Below are 18,418 nucleotides of genomic sequence, written 5' to 3'. Positions count from 1 at the left end.
AAACACCTAGAGCAATGGTTCTCAACCTGTGGGTCGGGACCCCATTTGGGGTCAAACGACCATTTCATGGGGGTCGCCAAACAACGCAGTCCGCCATTTTTTTCCCCTTTTCCTTAGCTGTGCTACTCCCTTTTATTCTATTGGCTTTTGAAAGCCAATAGAATAGACTCTCTTGAATAGAGTCTAATTCTATTGGCTTTCAAAAGCCAATGGGAATTGTCCAGGCTGTCTCTGCCCTGCTGAGCCGCCAAAAGTCCCATTCTGCAAACGGTGCTGCACCAGTTGAGTAGTCCTCGACTTACGACCAGTTGGGGCTCGCGGCATTAAAAAGGTTGAGAACCACTGACCTAGAGACAAACAAAGTCATTACTAAAAGCCAACACGGGTTTGTCAAAAACAGATCATGCCAGACAAATCTTATTGCATTCTTTAACCAAGTGACAAAATTAGTGGATCAGAGGAATGCTGTGGATATAATTTACTTGGACTTCAGTAAGGCATTTGATAAAGTAGATCACAACCTACTACTTGATAAGATAGAAAAATGTGGGTTAGACAGCATCACCACCAGATGGATCCGTAGCTGGCTGACCGGCCGTACTCAGTGTGTGGTCCTCAATGGAACCGCATCTACATGGAGGGAAGTGTGTAGTGGGGTGCCCCAGGGCTCTGTTCTGGGCCCAGTGCTCTTCAACATCTTCATCAACAAGTTGGATGAGGGGATAGATGGGGAAATCATCAAATTTGCAGATGACACCAAGCTGGCAGGAATAACCAACACTCCAGAAGAAAGACTTAGGATACAGGAGGATCTGGACAGACTTGAACACTGGGCGCTATCTAACAAAATGAAATTCAATGGTGAAAAAACTAAGGTTCTACATTTAGGCAAGAAAAATCAAATGTACAGGTATAGTATAGGGGGTACCTTGCTCAATAATAGTAACTGTGAGAGGGACCTCGGAGTCCTAGTGGACAATCACTTAAATATGAGCCAGCAGTGTGCTGCAGCTGCCAAAAAGGCCAACACAGTGCTGGGCTACATTAACAGAGGGATAGAATCAAGATCATGTGAAGTATTAATACCACTTTACAATGCCTTGGTAAGGCCACACTTGGAATACTGCATCCAGTTTTGGTCACCACGATGTAAAAAAGATGTTAAGACTCTAGAAAGAGTACAGAAAAGAGCAACAAAAATGATTAGGGGACTGGATGCCAAAGCGTATAAGGAAAAGCTGCTGGAATTGGGTGTGTCTAGTTTAACAAAGAGAAGGATGAGGGGGGACATGATAGCAGTGTTCCAATATCTCAGGGGCTGCCACAAAGAAGAGGGAATTAATATTTTTCTTGAGTAGCATAAAGAGATTTTCAAAGATAAAAAAATATAAAAGCATACAAATCAGACACAACTAAACAAATTATATTTAATATAATTTCTAAAGGATAGATGTAGTTTAATATTAGAAGGAATATTTCAGTACTAGAAAATTAGCAAAATTATTCTTTCTTAATTAGAGAATATAATACAGAAGAAAATATACTTTTTTCCAAAACATGCAGAATTTTAAATTGTGAAATTTGGACTAATCCTATAATAAAAAGTGTTCTGTAGTCATAACTATTGTATTGTATTAATGTTGCAATCCATTATTATTTATGTGAAGGTAAACATGTATGAAAGTGCCATTGAACATAATAAGATTTATCTTGGTGTGTATCAATATCGAATTGTGTTTTGAAAGGGATGGTGCAATGTTACTAGATCATTTTCTTCCTCCATCCTTTTTTGTTGAGTCAAATTTAGAATCATAGAATTTCTTAATAAATTGTTTGGGGGTTTATTTGCCCTTTTCTTGTAAATATATTTTCTATGTTCCCCCCCCCCAAAAAAAAACCCAGGAGAAGAGAATTAACATACAGACCTGTCTCACACTATAGATTACCCTTTCTCCATATGCTATTTTATGCATGGATGTTTAGCTTTATCCAAACCATGCACATTTCTCACTCAGTGCCTTAAAGACATGGCTTAGCATACAAAGGGTTCAAGATTTATTCCCCAGCAAGCAGGACTAGGACAAAATCATTCTCTGAAGCTCAGAACAGGTTTTTTTGACAATCAATGTATTGTAGATGTCCCAGTTACAATTCTGTATAAGGCGTCCTCTTATGTTATCTATTCATAGCTGTACATGAGAACATATGTCATTTGGGGCAAGAAGATAAAAAAGAGCCCTGCCTAGCATCTGCTTCAGTCCCCATCACCTCCATCATTGAAAAGACACATGACTTCTTTCAGTTGTCTTATGATTGGAACTTACTCCAAACTGAACACTAATCATTCAACCTCATGCTGATTCCTTAGAAGAATTTGCTCATGATAACACACACATTTTAACATAACATTTTAGCATAACAACCTAAGAGTAATATCAGCTTCAAATACAAACAAAAACATTCAATATATTGCAGATAGAAGCAACTGTCTCATTATTTTATGTGAAAAATATAAACCCTATTTCACTACATGAGATGTAAGATATCCAGGATTTTGTTTAACAACAGTGAGCTTATAGGCTTTTTTGTCAAAATTGTTGTGTTTATTCTGAAATTATTTGGTGATACAATTTTATGAAATATATGAAATCTTACATTTTTCTATTCAAGGAACACAGAAAGAGGAAAATATGAAGCAAAATATATTTAAAATATAATATAAAATAGCTTCCATTTAACTAACTGATGTGAATAGTTTAAAATACCTATGTAAAATATGATTCCTATTAAATGATATCAATAAAAATCATTCTTATTTATATCAATACAAAATTATTCTTATTAAAAATCAGTGATCTTGAACTCATGATCATTCTAATCAACTAGAACTTTGGCAGTAGGCATAATGAAGAGACATAACTCTCATGTCTTCAAAGTATTAGTGAACTGATGGCAATGATGAAAATAAGTTTATTTTCAGAAAGTAGAACGCAATGCATATGGGCAAGCCAGGGCTAAAAATGGTATGGTAATGAGCCCCAGAATTTATGTGCTATTCCTACAGTTTTGATCCAAATGTGATTATGATTACAATAAGTCTTTATTTGATATCTTCTGGGAAACCAGTGGTAAACTGAAGATGGCTCTGCAAGAGTGAAGTTATTGACCAAGAAGAAGAAAGGAACCAATGAATGATTCAGCTCCCTGAATTCTTCTCTGGATTAAACAGAGGACTGAGATCACCCATAGTGTTCCTTAAAGATGTTCCCTGTGATGAGAACAGCAGTCCTCATCAGGTTTCAAAGTTCTGGGAGCCAGGAGAGTCAGTTTTGCCCAAGTTGTGGTTCAGAGTCTTCAAACAGATATTGGGTTCACACACTCCTTTCTTTCACTGGAAATGGCTTGTAAATTGCTTTTCTATTTATATAAATTAAGAACCTTCAGAAGGACAGATTTTATTATACCAGGTGATTTTCCTTCAATCCTCAGCAAAATAAATGTTATTTCAGTTTAAAACTGGAAGAAAAAAAAATTATTTGGAAAAATCCAGGGATATTTGGCAACAATGTACTCAAAACTTTCTCTTTAGACTGATAATATAAAACTGAGTTCAAAGGAAGAGATAGAAGAGAATTCAACAGAGAATAAGGCTATTTGGATATAAATTTAAAATATAGGAAATAAACAAAGATGTTATCATGATGTTATAAAGGACCTACAAATGGAACTAGGTAAGGTTTTAATAGTTAACAGTGACACATAGGTAATAAACCAAAGAATGACTTGAAGTTTGGGTTTCAATTGAGAAGAGCTATTTGGCAAATTTTCTTAATTTGGACTTATAAAAGATATGTTCTACTTATGAAGAAATGCCTGAGAAAAAATAATGAGTAAAGGGAAAGAAATCAGGAATAAGCATTCAGACCTTTAAAAGTAAAATATAATAAGTTTATAAAATTGGATTAGTTTATCAAAGTTAAAACGTATATGATCTTTTTTTCTCTAGCAGCTTTTAGTGGATTTTTCTTGACTAGAACTGTATGACAAGGCTTTAAAAATTTGTTTATAGATATAAAATAAGAAATGGGAAAAAGATTTCAGTGTTGTATTTCAAGAGAAGATGATATTGTTCCATGTAAAAGTAAAAGAATATGACATTGGTTTACTTGTTTAAAGTAAGTATACGTATATTGCTAACTTAATAGATTTTGCTAACTAAAATTGAATTATGAGGCTTTATTATTTGCTGGTAAATAAAAGATGGGATATGGGATTAAGACATTTTTGGTCAAAATTTTACCGAAGGGGTTAAGTTGCAGAAATTGTTGGTGCTTGTCTTGATAGAGGGGAAATAATTTCTTTTATATAAATAGATAGATTTCTGTCTGTCCTTTTCCCCCTTTTTTTCTTCTTTTTTTTCTCTACCCTTCTCATCTTTTCTTTTTTAATCTTTTTTTTAGCTTGTATTAGTGGGATATACTATCCATCCTCTTCTAACCTTATCCCAGTCAACCCATCTCAAATCTGTTCCATATATTTTCAATCAGACTTCATTGCTTCATCTACTTTTAACATATTGATTTGTGTATCATGTTTCTATATTATTGTGCAAGTCTCCTCCAAACAATTTATAGTGGGAGATAAAACTCTGTGATGCATTTTTACAATTTTCCATTTAAAATTGGTTGGTAAACCAACCAATGAAAAAGATCAAGAACAGCTATATTAAAGAATAGTTGACACATGATAAAGACTGAGTGACTCGTCACCAGTAACAATAAAATAAAATAGTGGTATTTTTGCAGGAATATTTCAGACTACTCATAGAGAAGTTGCCTAGTAAGGCTTATCTTCACAATGTTAGGTTCGGAGCTGGCACATGAGGTATTCCATGTATGCAAACTTTCTGATATTATAGAAAAGCTAATGACACCCACCAGTGTGATTTAATGGGTTTTAAGCCGCTCATTTTGGACAGGAAAGATGATTTCTACCTGCAATTGTTTGTTTCTGATCTTGGGAAATTGTCCCAGTAGTTCAATGTGCATGTAACTGCACATTGTACATCAGCATGCAAGGAGAAATTGCATTTTAAGATTCATCCCTGAGGAAGGGAGGAAGGAAGGAAGGAAGGAAGGAAGGAAGGAAGGAAGGAAGGAAGGAAGGAAGGAAGGAAGGAAGGAAGGAAGGAAGGAAGGAAGGAAGGGTGCTTTATTCTACAGTATATTGTCACTGACTACCAAGGAAGGTTAGATCTGGTTAGTGCTTGGAAGGGAGACCATGAAGAAACTCAAGACAATAAATAAGACTAGGAAATGTTAAAGAAATATTCCAAAAGAAGGAAATGGCAAAACTTCTGTATTATTGCCATAAAAACAACATGTACAATGTTAGGAACTTGATTCAAATAGATTTTTAACTTACTTTTAATATGCTCCAAGAAATTATTTCAGAAAGGCTTTGAGCACCTAGCATTGATTATTCATAATTATTTAAAAAAATAACATGTATAAAATATGTTTTGCATGGCACAAGCAAAATTATTGTAAAGAATGTTATATAACTATCTAAACAACAGAAGTATCTAATAATAAAATGGAGTCACATAAATACTACATTTGCCTCTTTGAAACTGTGTAAGAATCACAATTGAAAGCTTTTTAAGAGAAAAATATAACACTAGAAAACTAAAATATCACTTTTGCTTTTATTTATTACTCAGCTCCAATGGATGCACCAAGTGCAACAAAAAAACATTTTTTTAAAGAACTTTGATATTTAATTAGCCATAAGTGAACAGAAATAACTGAAGAAGCTTATTTTTCAGATAGAAAAGTAAATTTCAGGTAGATTTATTCTTACTCCATTAAAAGTGGTGGGTAGGAATTCACTGTAGAATGGAAAGAAAAATAGCTTAGGCTCCAAGACTATATTTCTGTGTACAGTTAACTAGGAATTGAATATAATGTAACTTAACTTCCAAGCAGATCTACATAGGATTGGACTGTACATGCTACTCTAAAAGAAATAATGTCTTCATTTTTATACTTTCTTGTCTTCTCTAATTTCTAGAAGATCATATTACACACCAAATTATAATGGTTATTGATGTTGCTCTTGTTTTATCCTCCTAAAGCACTTTATCACTAGAATACAGTGATATTATGGAAATCTAAGAAAGCTCTGTTGTTAATTACAATTAACAAAAATTCACCCATATGTTAATTTTGTCTCTAAATATTCCAATTTGGTTTCCCATGCCAGAAATCTTAAAATCATACAAAAAGGTAATATAAGGTTAAAATATTTCTGTTGGAATACTTTAAGAAAGAAGCAAACAGAAATGACAAGTTTTTGATGGTAGCTGATGGCATATATATTTGTGTATATGAATATGTGACCTACAGTTCCTAAAAGCTTAGCCATTATAAATGGGTTTGCCTTTCAAGTTCTATAAGACACTGGGATTTAGATTAAATACAGAGCACTACCTCTGCATTCTTTCATTTAAAAAAAAAAACCCTGAGCTACAAATTACAGATCCTCTTAGTTGAAAGTTTGCAGATTTTTTTTTAAAAAAGTTGAACATAATTAAAAATAAAAATTAACTTGCATGCATTCCATGCATTTTTTCTTTAAGAAAATAAAAGAACATCCTACTTGTCTTTATAACTCATGCATATATGCCCGCATGCTAGCCACCATATTAAATAAGATTCCCCCATAGTGGGCCCAGAAAAACCACCCTCATATTCTTCTCCCAATAAACCCCTAACCTTAAAAACAAGGGGCAATGTGAATGAGTTATCTCTTTACAGACTCAAAGCATGTTACTGTTCTGTAAGAACTGTAAGTCCTCTTCTGTTTGGAATAATTATCAGATCAGTTAATATAAGTATCTAGGTCAATAAATATCATAGGTCATTCTTTCTAATCTCTTTTGATTTTATAGGGCAGGTCTGGTCTGATGTAAGACTGTTCAAAAATGTTGGTCTTTATATTAATCAATCCTATATGAAAATAATAAATCAATGTTTCCTTTATCAGCTTTCCTATTTACAGTATGTGCCAAATGCCTTATTGATAGACTCTTTGACAAAATGTTCTTCTTTACTAAATGGCATGAAAGTTAAATTCAGAAAAGCTCCTCAACATTATCTATAGTACCATTGGAAATAATAGTCCTGGTTATTTGATAGTTTGATGGCATCTCTTTAAGATTCTGGAGTAAGTCTTAAAGCCTTTCAGAATTTTCCTCTCAGTCTATTTTAGGATAATTCCAAATGTAAGGACCCACCCCACTTTGCATCTTAAGAAGACAGAACTCTTGGAATATTTCTTCCAACAGGCATCTTTATTAAGAGAAAATAGTTGCAGGTGTTCTAGACAGGACTTGGGGGCCAAGCCCTATGGTTCAAGGTTTTAAGGGGTTCCCAGCAACCCCACCCCACCATCCTTCCAGTGACAATCCCAGGCGTTACATTTCCACCCCCTTTTTCCTCACTGCTGGCAGAAGGGAGACTTCAGAGGCGAGTAGATGAAAGCTGATGGCCCCATTGTTATGGTTAGTCCTTTTGGTGGTATCCACATTCAGTCCCTCTTGAAGTTGTACCGAAGGAAGTGAAGGCCATAAAACCCCTTTGTTCACCCCCCTTCCCCTTCATCATATGACAGAATCCAGAGAGGGCAGAAATGGGGGTTTCCATAGTTGATAACTAGAGATGAAATATAATTGGATTCTGACATCCTGCCCCCTTAAAAATAAGATAGATCCACCTGAAAGAAAAACAAAACAGGTATAAAATTTAGTCAGGCTTTTCAGGATACTCTGTGTGAACCTTCTTTAATAGCTTCGGGGCTCTGACATGACGTTTATGGACCCACTCATTTTGTGAGGCAGGGAGGTGTTTCCAGGCAACTAGGTACTGAGTCGCTCCATGATATCTCCTAGACTCTAGGATTTCCTTTATTTCGAAGTGTTGTTCGCCCTCCACTATGATTGGAGGTGGGGGGGGGATTTTTGGCCGTAACGATGACTGATGCTCTCTTTTCAGCAAGCTGCAATGAAAAATTGGGTGTATTTGCCTGAGATTTTGGGGTAATTTTAATTCTACTGTTACTGGGTTTATGATTCTTTTAATTGGAAAAGGCCCTATAGATTTTGGTCCAAGTTCTTTACAGGGTTGTAGGGACTTTAGGTATTTTGTAGATAAGTACACCATTTCTCCTATAATGAATGGTGTAGGCTCAATCCTTTTTTTATCAGCTTGTGCTTTGTATGCCTGCCTAGCTTCATCTAGTACTTTTCAAACTATTGGCCAGGTGTTTTGTAATTGTTCCATCCATTCTTTCAGTGATGGGATCACCGGTTCGTTTGGGGTTAATTCTGGCATGGGGTTGAAACGTTGACTGGTGGCTGGAGTGGACTGCATTATTCTGCGAAAGGGAGTAGGTCCATCCAATTTGTTTGCTGAAAATTAATAAAGCATCTTAAATATTGCTCAAGTACTGAGTGTCAGCGTTCTGTTTGTCCATCCTCTTGTGGATGATGGCTAGATGTCAGTCCCTGAGTGGTCCCTAAGAGGGATAAAAATTCCTTCCAAAATGCAGATGTAAATTGCACTCCCCTATCAGAGATGATGCGTTGGGGTGCCCCATGCAATCTGTAAATGTGCTGAATGAAAAGTTTTGCTAAGGCTTTTGCGGTGGGAATCTTTTGGCAAGGGATAGAGTGCACCTGTTTGAAAAACAAGTCCTTGACTGTCCAGTATTCCCATTGCTTTCTGGTAATTCCACTATAAAATCCATGGCTATTTCCCTCCAGGGGCTGAGGGATTTGCCACTGTTTGTAACAGTCCAGGTGATTTCCCTTGCAACCTCTTTGCAGTTGCACACTTTGGGCAGCTGGCCACATAACTTTCTATGTCCTTTTTTATGGATGGCCACCAAAATTGCCGTTTAATTAAGTGTAATGTTTTTACAAATCCCAAATGCCTTGCTGATTTTTTGTCATGGCCAAGCTGCATGAATGTGACTCTTTGAGTTGTTGGTATATATAACTTTTTCCCCACCCAAGGCAGCCCATCTCTCATTGTGCACACATTTTTGTTTTTCTGGAACCATTCATCTGTTTCCAAACTTTTCTGGAATTCAATTCTGGTTTGGCTGCCCAGCTGTGGTTTTAATTTAGCTTGAGCTCTGGTGGTTACTGGAGCTGCCAGTTGTGATTCTACCATCATCGGTTTAGAGTCGGTGGCTCGCATGCTGTTATATTGGGGCATGCAAGATAGTGCATCTGTCAGGAAGTTCTTTTTCCCCGGCAAATGCTTGAGCGTAAATTGGAACTGGTGAAAATGCTGGGACCAGCGGGCTTGCTTGGGGTTGAGCATCCTGGGTGCTTTCAGGGCTTCCAAATTTTTGTGGTCAGTCCACACCTGGAAAGGGATTTTGTTGCCTTCAAGGAACTGGCACCACGTGAGTAATGACCAACATATCCCGTACACCTCTTTCTCCCATACGGGCCAGCGCTGTTCCATTTACATTAGTTTCTTGGATAAATACACACAGGGTTGCAATACCCCTTCATCACTTGCATCCACCTGTATTACAAAGGGCTTATCCATGTCTGGGTGCCTCAGTACTGGTTCGGCAGAAAAAAGTCTCTTTAATCTCTCAAACGCTGCTTGGCACTCCATTGTCCATGTTAGTGGCTGGCTAGGTTTTACTGAGGATGCTCCCTTCATTTTTAGTAAGTTCGTGAGGGGCAGGGCTATCTGGGCAAATGTCTCAGGGTCACCTTTCTTGATTTCTTTTCCCATTTGCCTTTCTTGTCAATGCCCATTGACCACCGAGGTTTGTGGTCCCGTGATTCCACCCCCTCTTCTCCTGAGGAATCTAACCTCTCAGATCCTGACATCTGGCAGGGATTCAGTCGGGACAGTGGCTCCCTTTCCGGGGAGTTTTCTCACTTCCCTGCTCCGTCGTCTGACATGGTAATTTTTGCAAAGTCCCCCAGCAAAGTTCTCCCTTCCAGGTGGACTAATTCTGTAAGTCCTGTCTAATGTAAGGACCCACCCCACTTTGTATCTTAAAAAGACAGAACTCTTGGAATATTTCTTCCACAGGAATCTTTATTAGGAGAAAATGGTTGCAGGTGTTCTAGACAGGACTTGGGGGCCAAGCCCTATGGTTCAAGGTTTTAAGGGGTTCCCAGCAACCCCACCCCACCATCCTTCCAGTGACAATCCCAGGCGTTACATTTCAACCCCCTTTTTCCTCACTGCCGGCGGAAGGGAGACTTCAGAGGGGAGTAGATGAAAGCTGATGGCCCCATTGTTATGGTTAGTCCTTTTAGTGGTATCCACATTCAGTCCCTTTTGAAGTTGTACCGAAGGAAGTGAGGGCCATAAAACCCTTTGTTCACCCCCCTTCCCCTTCATCATATGACAGAATCCAGAGAGGGCAGAAATTGGGTTTTCCATAGTCAATAACTAGAGATGAAATATAATTGGATTCTGACACCAGAATTATTTTTGCAAATAACAGGGGCAGCACACATGGATTGCACAGACTGCAATTCTACAGTTGTTTTTATGACCTTAATCTCTTTCAGTTTAAGAAGCTTTTCTGTAATCGGTTTTGCATAACATGCTGAACTGCAAACTAGCCAGTCATATCTTAATATTGCATGTTGTATGTTGCTAATTTATAATTAATGTGTTGAAACAAGATATTTAAAGGGAAGTTTATTGTGATTTTATTTCAGTGACTTGAGATGTCTAAGTAGGTACATGATTGTTGCTCAGTTGTTCTGATCTGGACTACCATGGGATTTTTGATGCACATGTGAAACTTCCATGCATGAGATAAATAGCACAAACATTTCTGTGTTTAGACCTGTTCCATCAGCTGAAATGAAAAGGAAAGCAGGTGAGCAATTACAAGTGGGAAACACTTGTTTTTGTTTCACAAGCAGTCTGGTGATGCTACTTTTTGTTTTATTTTGATTGTGTAATGGATTTCTCAAACACCATAACATTGCTAAGATTTACTTAGTATTTTCTGAGAAGATTTCTATTATCAAACTCAAGCTTCAGTCTGCAAATGTACTGAAGAGTTGGAGTAAAGCTACAATAGTACTGAGCTGAACGTATACGTAATTCTGCTTTTGAAAACGTTTTAGGACATTGGATTCTAAATACAAGAAATTCTCCTAGGCACTGCATATAGATACCACATTGTTCACCACCTTATAAGTGCCACGTAATAGCAAGATAGGCACAATGCTGTTTTGTTTCCATAAGAGAGCTGCAGTAAATTCTCTTACTGACTGAAACTTGTTCAAGCTGAGCTGAGAACTTGGTGACAAGTTTATAAGTTTCTTGGCGCATTACTGACATGGTTTTTTTTTATTGCTTCTTCCAGCTGGGCAAGTAGAGCCAAATAAAATGGCCTGCTGCCTGCTAACTTCAATTCAACTAGAAAAAATGCTATATATATTTGTGTGTCATCCTTGTATAGGGGCCATGCTAATTTTCTCTGTATGGTTCCAATTTTAAGATATGTGCTGCTGAAGCAAGCAGAAAAGAAAATACTATAAAATGGCAAAATTATGGGTCATATTCACAGGGATTTCTTCCTCCATGTTGTTTTATCTCTTTACAGTTCTACAAAGGGAAGTAATAGAGACTAAATAATGTACTACTAGATTGCACCTTCTGACTAGCATTCAATTTTTAGCCATAAGTGTCTGTTGCAATGACAAAAAAATGATGAAACCTGGACCTTGACAATATAAACTTTGGAGCTTCTGTTGTGACAATGCATGTCTGTACTTAAGACATGAAGTTTGCATTGTGGTGTCATGATGCATGTTACTCGCCTTCCTTTACACTCTTCCACGGGCATCTCTGTTTCCAACCATGGCTAACTTCATAATTTCTTCAAAAAATTCTACAACTGATTTTAAAAGAAACATTATCTTTAGTACCATTGGAAATAATACTCCACAACTAAAATAATTTTAAAATACAATATTGCAACTCAGCATAAAATAAAGTATATTAGGATCTTCTAAAAAGATCTCCAAAATAATATATAGATTGGAATAAAACTATATTAAGTATGATATAAATGTACTTGATAAGAAGTAGATTTTATGAATTGTTGATATAAGATTCAGAGGGCATGTCTAAATTCAAGTTTTCAATTTAAGAGCAAACTAATTTTATTTGAGACATTTTAAAATTTAAGATTTCACTTAAAGAAAAGGTCATTCATTGATCATAGCGGGAAAGCATTAAAATGCCTAAAGCTGCTTCATTTGGGGCAGAATTGGATGAAATCTGAAAGGATGATAGATCCTTTAGAGGATATTAACTATGTAAAGTTTCAACCGGATTCTTTTTTTAAAATAACATTTTATTAATTTTCCAATTTTACATTTAAGTATTTAAAAAGCAATGTGGTGACTGGGCTAATCAATAGTTCGATAACAAAATCTTTAATGCAAATCTCAGGTTACAATGTCAGATATTTCTTCTCTTTTTCCCTTAACATTTACTGTCTCGTATTCAAGCTAGTACAATTCTAGTTATATCAACTCAATAAAAACATCATTATTACATTTATCAATAAATTATACATATCTTAATTACATTCAATCTTCATATCCTGTTATTAATTTTTGCCCGATTTTTAGTTTCTCATCAATATTCCAATTTAACCTTTGATATTTATAATTTTCAGGCTTTGGGTAACCAAGATTTCTCTTGTCACAATTCATAAAAAAATATAGTATCCACAATACACATTTTATCTATTTAAATATAATCTTACTCTATTTCCTAAAGGTTGTCTATTTCCCACCTATTTAATAATACAATATCCCATTTAATAAATCAAATCTATTGTGTATATTACCTGGGTTAATCAATAAATCAAACATATTCATGGTAATTCATTTTCTTTTCCCTTTTAGGTCTAATTTTTAAATATTAAACAGATAAAATCCTTATTTTCAACTAATTTACAAGTATTTTAAATCTAATAACCAAAATTCCCAACATCTCCCTTTAACCCTCTAATTAATAATATGAAATCCCCTCTAGTAAGTCAAAACCCCAATTTTCTTCAATCTTATTCCGGCTTTCTTCCTTTGCCAACTAGGCTTCCATATCAGTGCTTTTAGATTATCAAGTAGATTTCCCTCTATTATTGTATATGTTATTTGAAATGAAGGATACCATTTAATTGCCAGTTTTCTGGAAGTACTAGCCCATTTGTATTCATTAAATTGTCTCCCTGTTATTCCAGTTCCCCATGTTTGCTCTGTCTTCCATTCAATCTGTTCTTCTTTCTCAAATTTATTCTGATTTATATAGAAAGTCATTTCCATTTTCAGTGTTGTCACTTCCTTTTCTGGATTTTCTATTAGCTGTATTTGTTGGTTGATTGAGTCCTCTGTCTTAGTATTTGATTGTCCCACTTCTTCTGTTATCTTCTGTATTGTTGGTTCTTTGGTTGTAGTCAAAGTTTGGATTTGTGTATCTAAACTGGTGTCTTGATCTTTTATGTTAGGTCTCATTTTATCACAAGCTAAGAGAATGGTTTCATGTATTGCTTTCAACATGGAAAGAATTTTTTCCTGGTCTTCATCCATCTCTTTGACGTGTTTATAAATAGTCTTTCTAGTAAAAGTTGTTTGTCAAGCAAAATTTTATAGTCCAAGGTATTTCAGCATCTCAGATAGTGACCAATATTCCTCAAGTAAATAGATAGGAAAGCAATTTCCCACATATAACTCTGAAAGTCAGTAAAGGTTTACATTCACAGTTCCAGTAGGCCAGTTACGCCACCCAGCTGTTCTCTTACAGCTAAGTCTCTCACAGGTGATGCCAAGGTCAGAAAAGTCTTATATAAGGTCTGGGCTCCAAGCCAAATCTCTTTTAGGAAATAACAAATTGCAATACCAAACTTCGTAACAAGATGTCACTGATGCCATTTAAGTTTTTTTAAGTCCAAAATTTTTTAAATCCTTTATCCAATTTTATTTTATTTTTTTTGTAGATAAAAACAAGAGTCTTCAGTAAAAATGGGAAATTTTTGGTCCCCAAGTTTCAGGAAAAATATAAATCCAATTAGATTAAAATTGTTCTTTTAATGCTTTGATTCCCCTGTGTAGTCAAACGCTGCTATTCTTGGAGGGTAAGATAGAAATTCCTTTCCCTCTCTCCTCACAAGGGAATAGATATTTTGAACAGCTTTTACAGGAAGAGAAGGTACTTAGGGTAAAGAGAAGATCAGATCTCACCCAGTTTCATCTGCGTTGCTTTCGAAGTGCTTGATAGTGAGTTTGACTTCGACTGTCTGCAGCCTAATGATGGGCTATATTGCTATGGCCGACCTTTCCTCCTCCAGTTTGGAGGGCTGCCCCAGATTGAGCAGAAGGGCTGCTCCCTCCCGCAATCAAGTGGGGGTTCCCTCCTTGCTTGTTGTGCTACAGGGCGACTTTTGACCATTTCCAGAGTCCTCCAGTGGAGAGAAATCGGACTTGGAAGACGGAGCTCGCCTTCCAAACATCCAGGGGAACCGTGTCAGCAAACCGGAAGTTGTTTCAACTGGATTCTTCAAGAATTTCAGCACAATAATTTTCAAAATATTGCTCCTGAACATGGCCAATTAACAAATCTGCCCATCCTGAGAATAACTTCTACATCATTATAAAAAGTTAAGCTATCAAATTTGCAGCTAGTTGACATACCTATAGTAATTAATTGACTTGCAATGGAAGCAGAAGCAGGTTGGTACAATGAAATTCAATGCCACAGAGATAGGCAAGCCACAAAGCACAAGGTGGGCAGAGAAAAAAGTAACATGCATAGCCATGCATTCCTATATTTAAAAAAATAGTAAATGTTTAGGACAGTCACTATAATATTATCCTGGCACTCATTCACTCATTACTGCTCCAATCACACAAAAATTATCCTAAAGTATATATTGGTTTGATGCAACAGTTCTGTAGTAGACATCTAAGTCTATAGAGAGAAGACTGGAGGTCTCAGTTTTTTTCTTTCACGAGTCTCCTGCCTTGGAGCAGTGCCTCAGTAATTTCCACTGCTATTTCCCAGGAGACATCTACTTCTTAACCTTGGAGTGTGATATATAAATCTCACACTCTGTACTCCCCTTCTGGAAATTAAAAAAATCAAAAAGTAATAAATATAATTATCTGTATAATGCAATGTGATCTATGTGATGTAAGGTTATATAGTATAGATCACATTGGCTAGAGATTTTAGCCTTTTCTATCCTTCTTAAACTATACATTTAAAATACCATTCTTCAGTGCTAAACAAGATAAATTTCAGAGAAGTTTATTCATAGGAAAACAATTGGTATCTTATATACCAAAAGAAAATTGCAAAATTCAAAACAATATACTGGGCACATCTCCGGATCATGCTGATCTATACAAATAGCCACTGACTGCCCCAGGTTCTCCATGAAAAGAAGCTGGAATAGAGAGTTCCAAATTAGTATTATACATTAAACAAATTTTCTACAGAGAAAAAATATTTTCTGGAAGGCATCCTAAAGTAGAAATAAAGGTATTTTGTAGCTTTTATGCAAAAATATAGAAAAATGAAATGTTAATACAACAAAGCAATCAGGAATCAGATTTCAGGATCAGACCTAGAACACATTTCTTCCTAAATATTTTATCTATTTCTACACAATTAACCATTTTCCAAAGTTCTTCTCCTTTACCTGGGCTTTCTCTAAATTTTTGGAAATCCAATATTAATCAGGGCTATGTAGGGCTATATTACACCAGTGCTTTTCCCAATTTCAGTACACAGTCATCAATGGAGTTCTCCCACAATTTGCTTTTTGCTTTAAAATAACCAAAATAACCTTTTTCTACCTCCAGCAGAGTATTTGATTCTATAAGTGGTCCCAAATATATAACTGCTTCTTGCGGGCATCTCTACTAGCATTCTGGCATAAGGGTTGTAGGCTACATTCACAAGAAGTATATATCAGACTTAAACCCATCTTCAGAGTACAGTTAGTTGAACTGAACTTCAAGTTGTGTAATAATAGTCCATTACCAGAAGAAACAGCAAGTTAAAGCTTATGGCTTGTCAAAGAAGTTGGAAACTGAGCTGAGGAAATGAATGAAGACTAAAATACTGGTTAGGTCTGCCATCCTAAAAGATCGTGTATAAGAGGAGAATTTAATAATGTTATAAAACCTATCCAACTATTCAAGTCAATGTCACAGATCAGTACATGCACCATTGGTGTTCTATATATATAAAAGTAAATTTATAATATTATTTACTGAAATGGCAAAAAAGCCATTTATTCTGCAAAGTATTTTAAAAGCTATGAAAAGAAGCCACTTGATTAGAAATGAGTCTACATCATGATTTGTAAATCTCTACTGATTAAAGGTTCAGTTAAAGCTTCCCTCTTTTGAAGTACTCCTTACACAGTCCAGATATGTTACTTAGAATGTTCACTGAGAGGCAGAATATGAAGGACTGAATGGTCAGAACTGCATGGTGGTATTCCCATTATTTTATTGGAATTAATATCTATTGACTCATCCAGGAATCCCTAGTGCATGAACTTAGCTTTCAGACATTTCCTTAGAGACAAATAAAAGAAATATGCAAAGTTCTGGCTAATTTCATGGAGCCTTCAATCAAATTTTCAATTTTTTTGTTGAAGAGATCATCCTTTTTAAGCACTGCCTATTTCTTCTCTATAGTCTGCTGCTTGGGAGAAAGAAAAGAGCAAGTCAAAAAAAATGGGGTGGAGGTGTTGGAGGGAGAAGTGTTCCCATTCTAGAAGGAGGAGGAGAAAGTATGATTTCAAAGAAATCATCCACTTATTATTCTGCTGACAATTTTAGCGGAGGATTTTGAGAGGATATTAGGCCAATCTTTATTCAAGAATATTTGTTAAAGTCACCTATCTCAATGCATTTTCAACTCTGAATGAAACTTCTTTGGCAGAAGGTTTGCAAACTACATTCTGTGTGTGACTTTGTCTCTTGTATTTTGCCTCTTATCATGTTTCACTACATCTTCATGATGATTTATGAAGGGGGGGGACAGGGAGTACAGTTCGCATGAGGAAATTGTTTTTTTCCTTAAGGATTAAAGAATGAAAAAAACAATTAGGAAAGCAGAAGCCATCTTTCAGAAAGTAAAAAAGCACCAAAATTGTTAGCACTTGAATGATGTGAATTCTGGTAAATGCCAGCCTACAATATGGTAAAAATGAATCAATCCGTTCAGCTTAGTTCAGCGTCTGCAATGGCCATCTGGCGGAAAAGCAACCAAATGGATCCCTACATATTCATCTTCATTTTCACAAATACTCAGGAGAATGTCAGTCTTGGGCAAAATAAAATTAAATCACCATAATTTTTAAGACCTCTTTTTCTTTCATCTTCTCTGGAGACATTCATATCTATGCAAAAAAAGGAAGAGGGGAAAAAAACAGAAAATGTGGGTGGGTAATTCCTCTATTGAAGAAGTGTTTCATCATTTCAAAACAAAGAGCTGATTTTGCACATGGTAAAGAATATTATTCCATCTACATTCTCCAACAGTCTTTGCCGGAAAGCTGTTCTGAGCGTTCTATGAGGGTAAAAAAAGCCCTGCAGATTAGTCTTCAAATATTGAAAAGGAGGACATGAAGGAGGACACTTTTTGAGGGAGGACAGAACTTACAAAAGGAGGACTGTCCTCCCTAAAGGAGGATGGTGGTCACCTTAATTAGTGAGCTGTAAAGATATGATTTGGATAGCACTAGAGTGAGTTGAGTCCATAACTGGCTTTCTTACCATACTCAAAGAGTCAACATTAATAGGTCTACATCAAATCTGAGATCAGTAATCATTGGAGCTCCATAGGGGTCTGTTTGTGGACCAGCATTATTCAATATTTGAATAGGGTAGAACTGATGGACTGCTTATCAAATCTATAGATGAGAAAAACTGGAATGTTTGGCCAACACCTAGGATGTTGAAACAAAATTGCAAACTAATCTTGACAGGATGGAAAATTGTTGTGAGAGGAACAAGAGGTCTTTTAGTAGGAAAAATTGTATTGTTCTAAACATAGGGAGAAAAAAAACTATATCGGCACATTCAAGATGGGGAATTCATGGCTACTGTTGTCATTGATAACAACCTAAATGTGAGTCTACAATGTGACAAGTTGCTGTAAGGGCTCTGGATGTGTAATAAAGAAATGTGAATTTGTTATTTTTTCTACCCTCCACTGGTAAGAACACATCAGGAATGCTATGAACACTCCTGGAATGCAACATTTCCAAAATATTAACTATCTACTGCAGATTTTAAAAGGCCTAATAAAGATGATATATGGTCTATGAT

At 36.0% G+C, this 18,418-nt stretch overlaps 1 pseudogene; it reads right to left on the bottom strand.

Moving 5' to 3' along the window:
• Window positions 1–11,480: 11,480 nt before the first annotated feature.
• LOC120305214 lies at window positions 11,481–11,578 on the bottom strand (annotated as a pseudogene).
• Window positions 11,579–18,418: the final 6,840 nt, after the last annotated feature.

This window comes from Crotalus tigris, unplaced genomic scaffold, assembly GCF_016545835.1.
Source record: "Crotalus tigris isolate CLP2741 ecotype Arizona unplaced genomic scaffold, ASM1654583v1 scf7180000017546.9332058, whole genome shotgun sequence".
NCBI lineage: Eukaryota > Metazoa > Chordata > Lepidosauria > Squamata > Viperidae > Crotalus > Crotalus tigris.
Note: the sequence above shows the minus strand (reverse complement) of the source record. Positions and strands in the feature narration are given on the sequence as shown.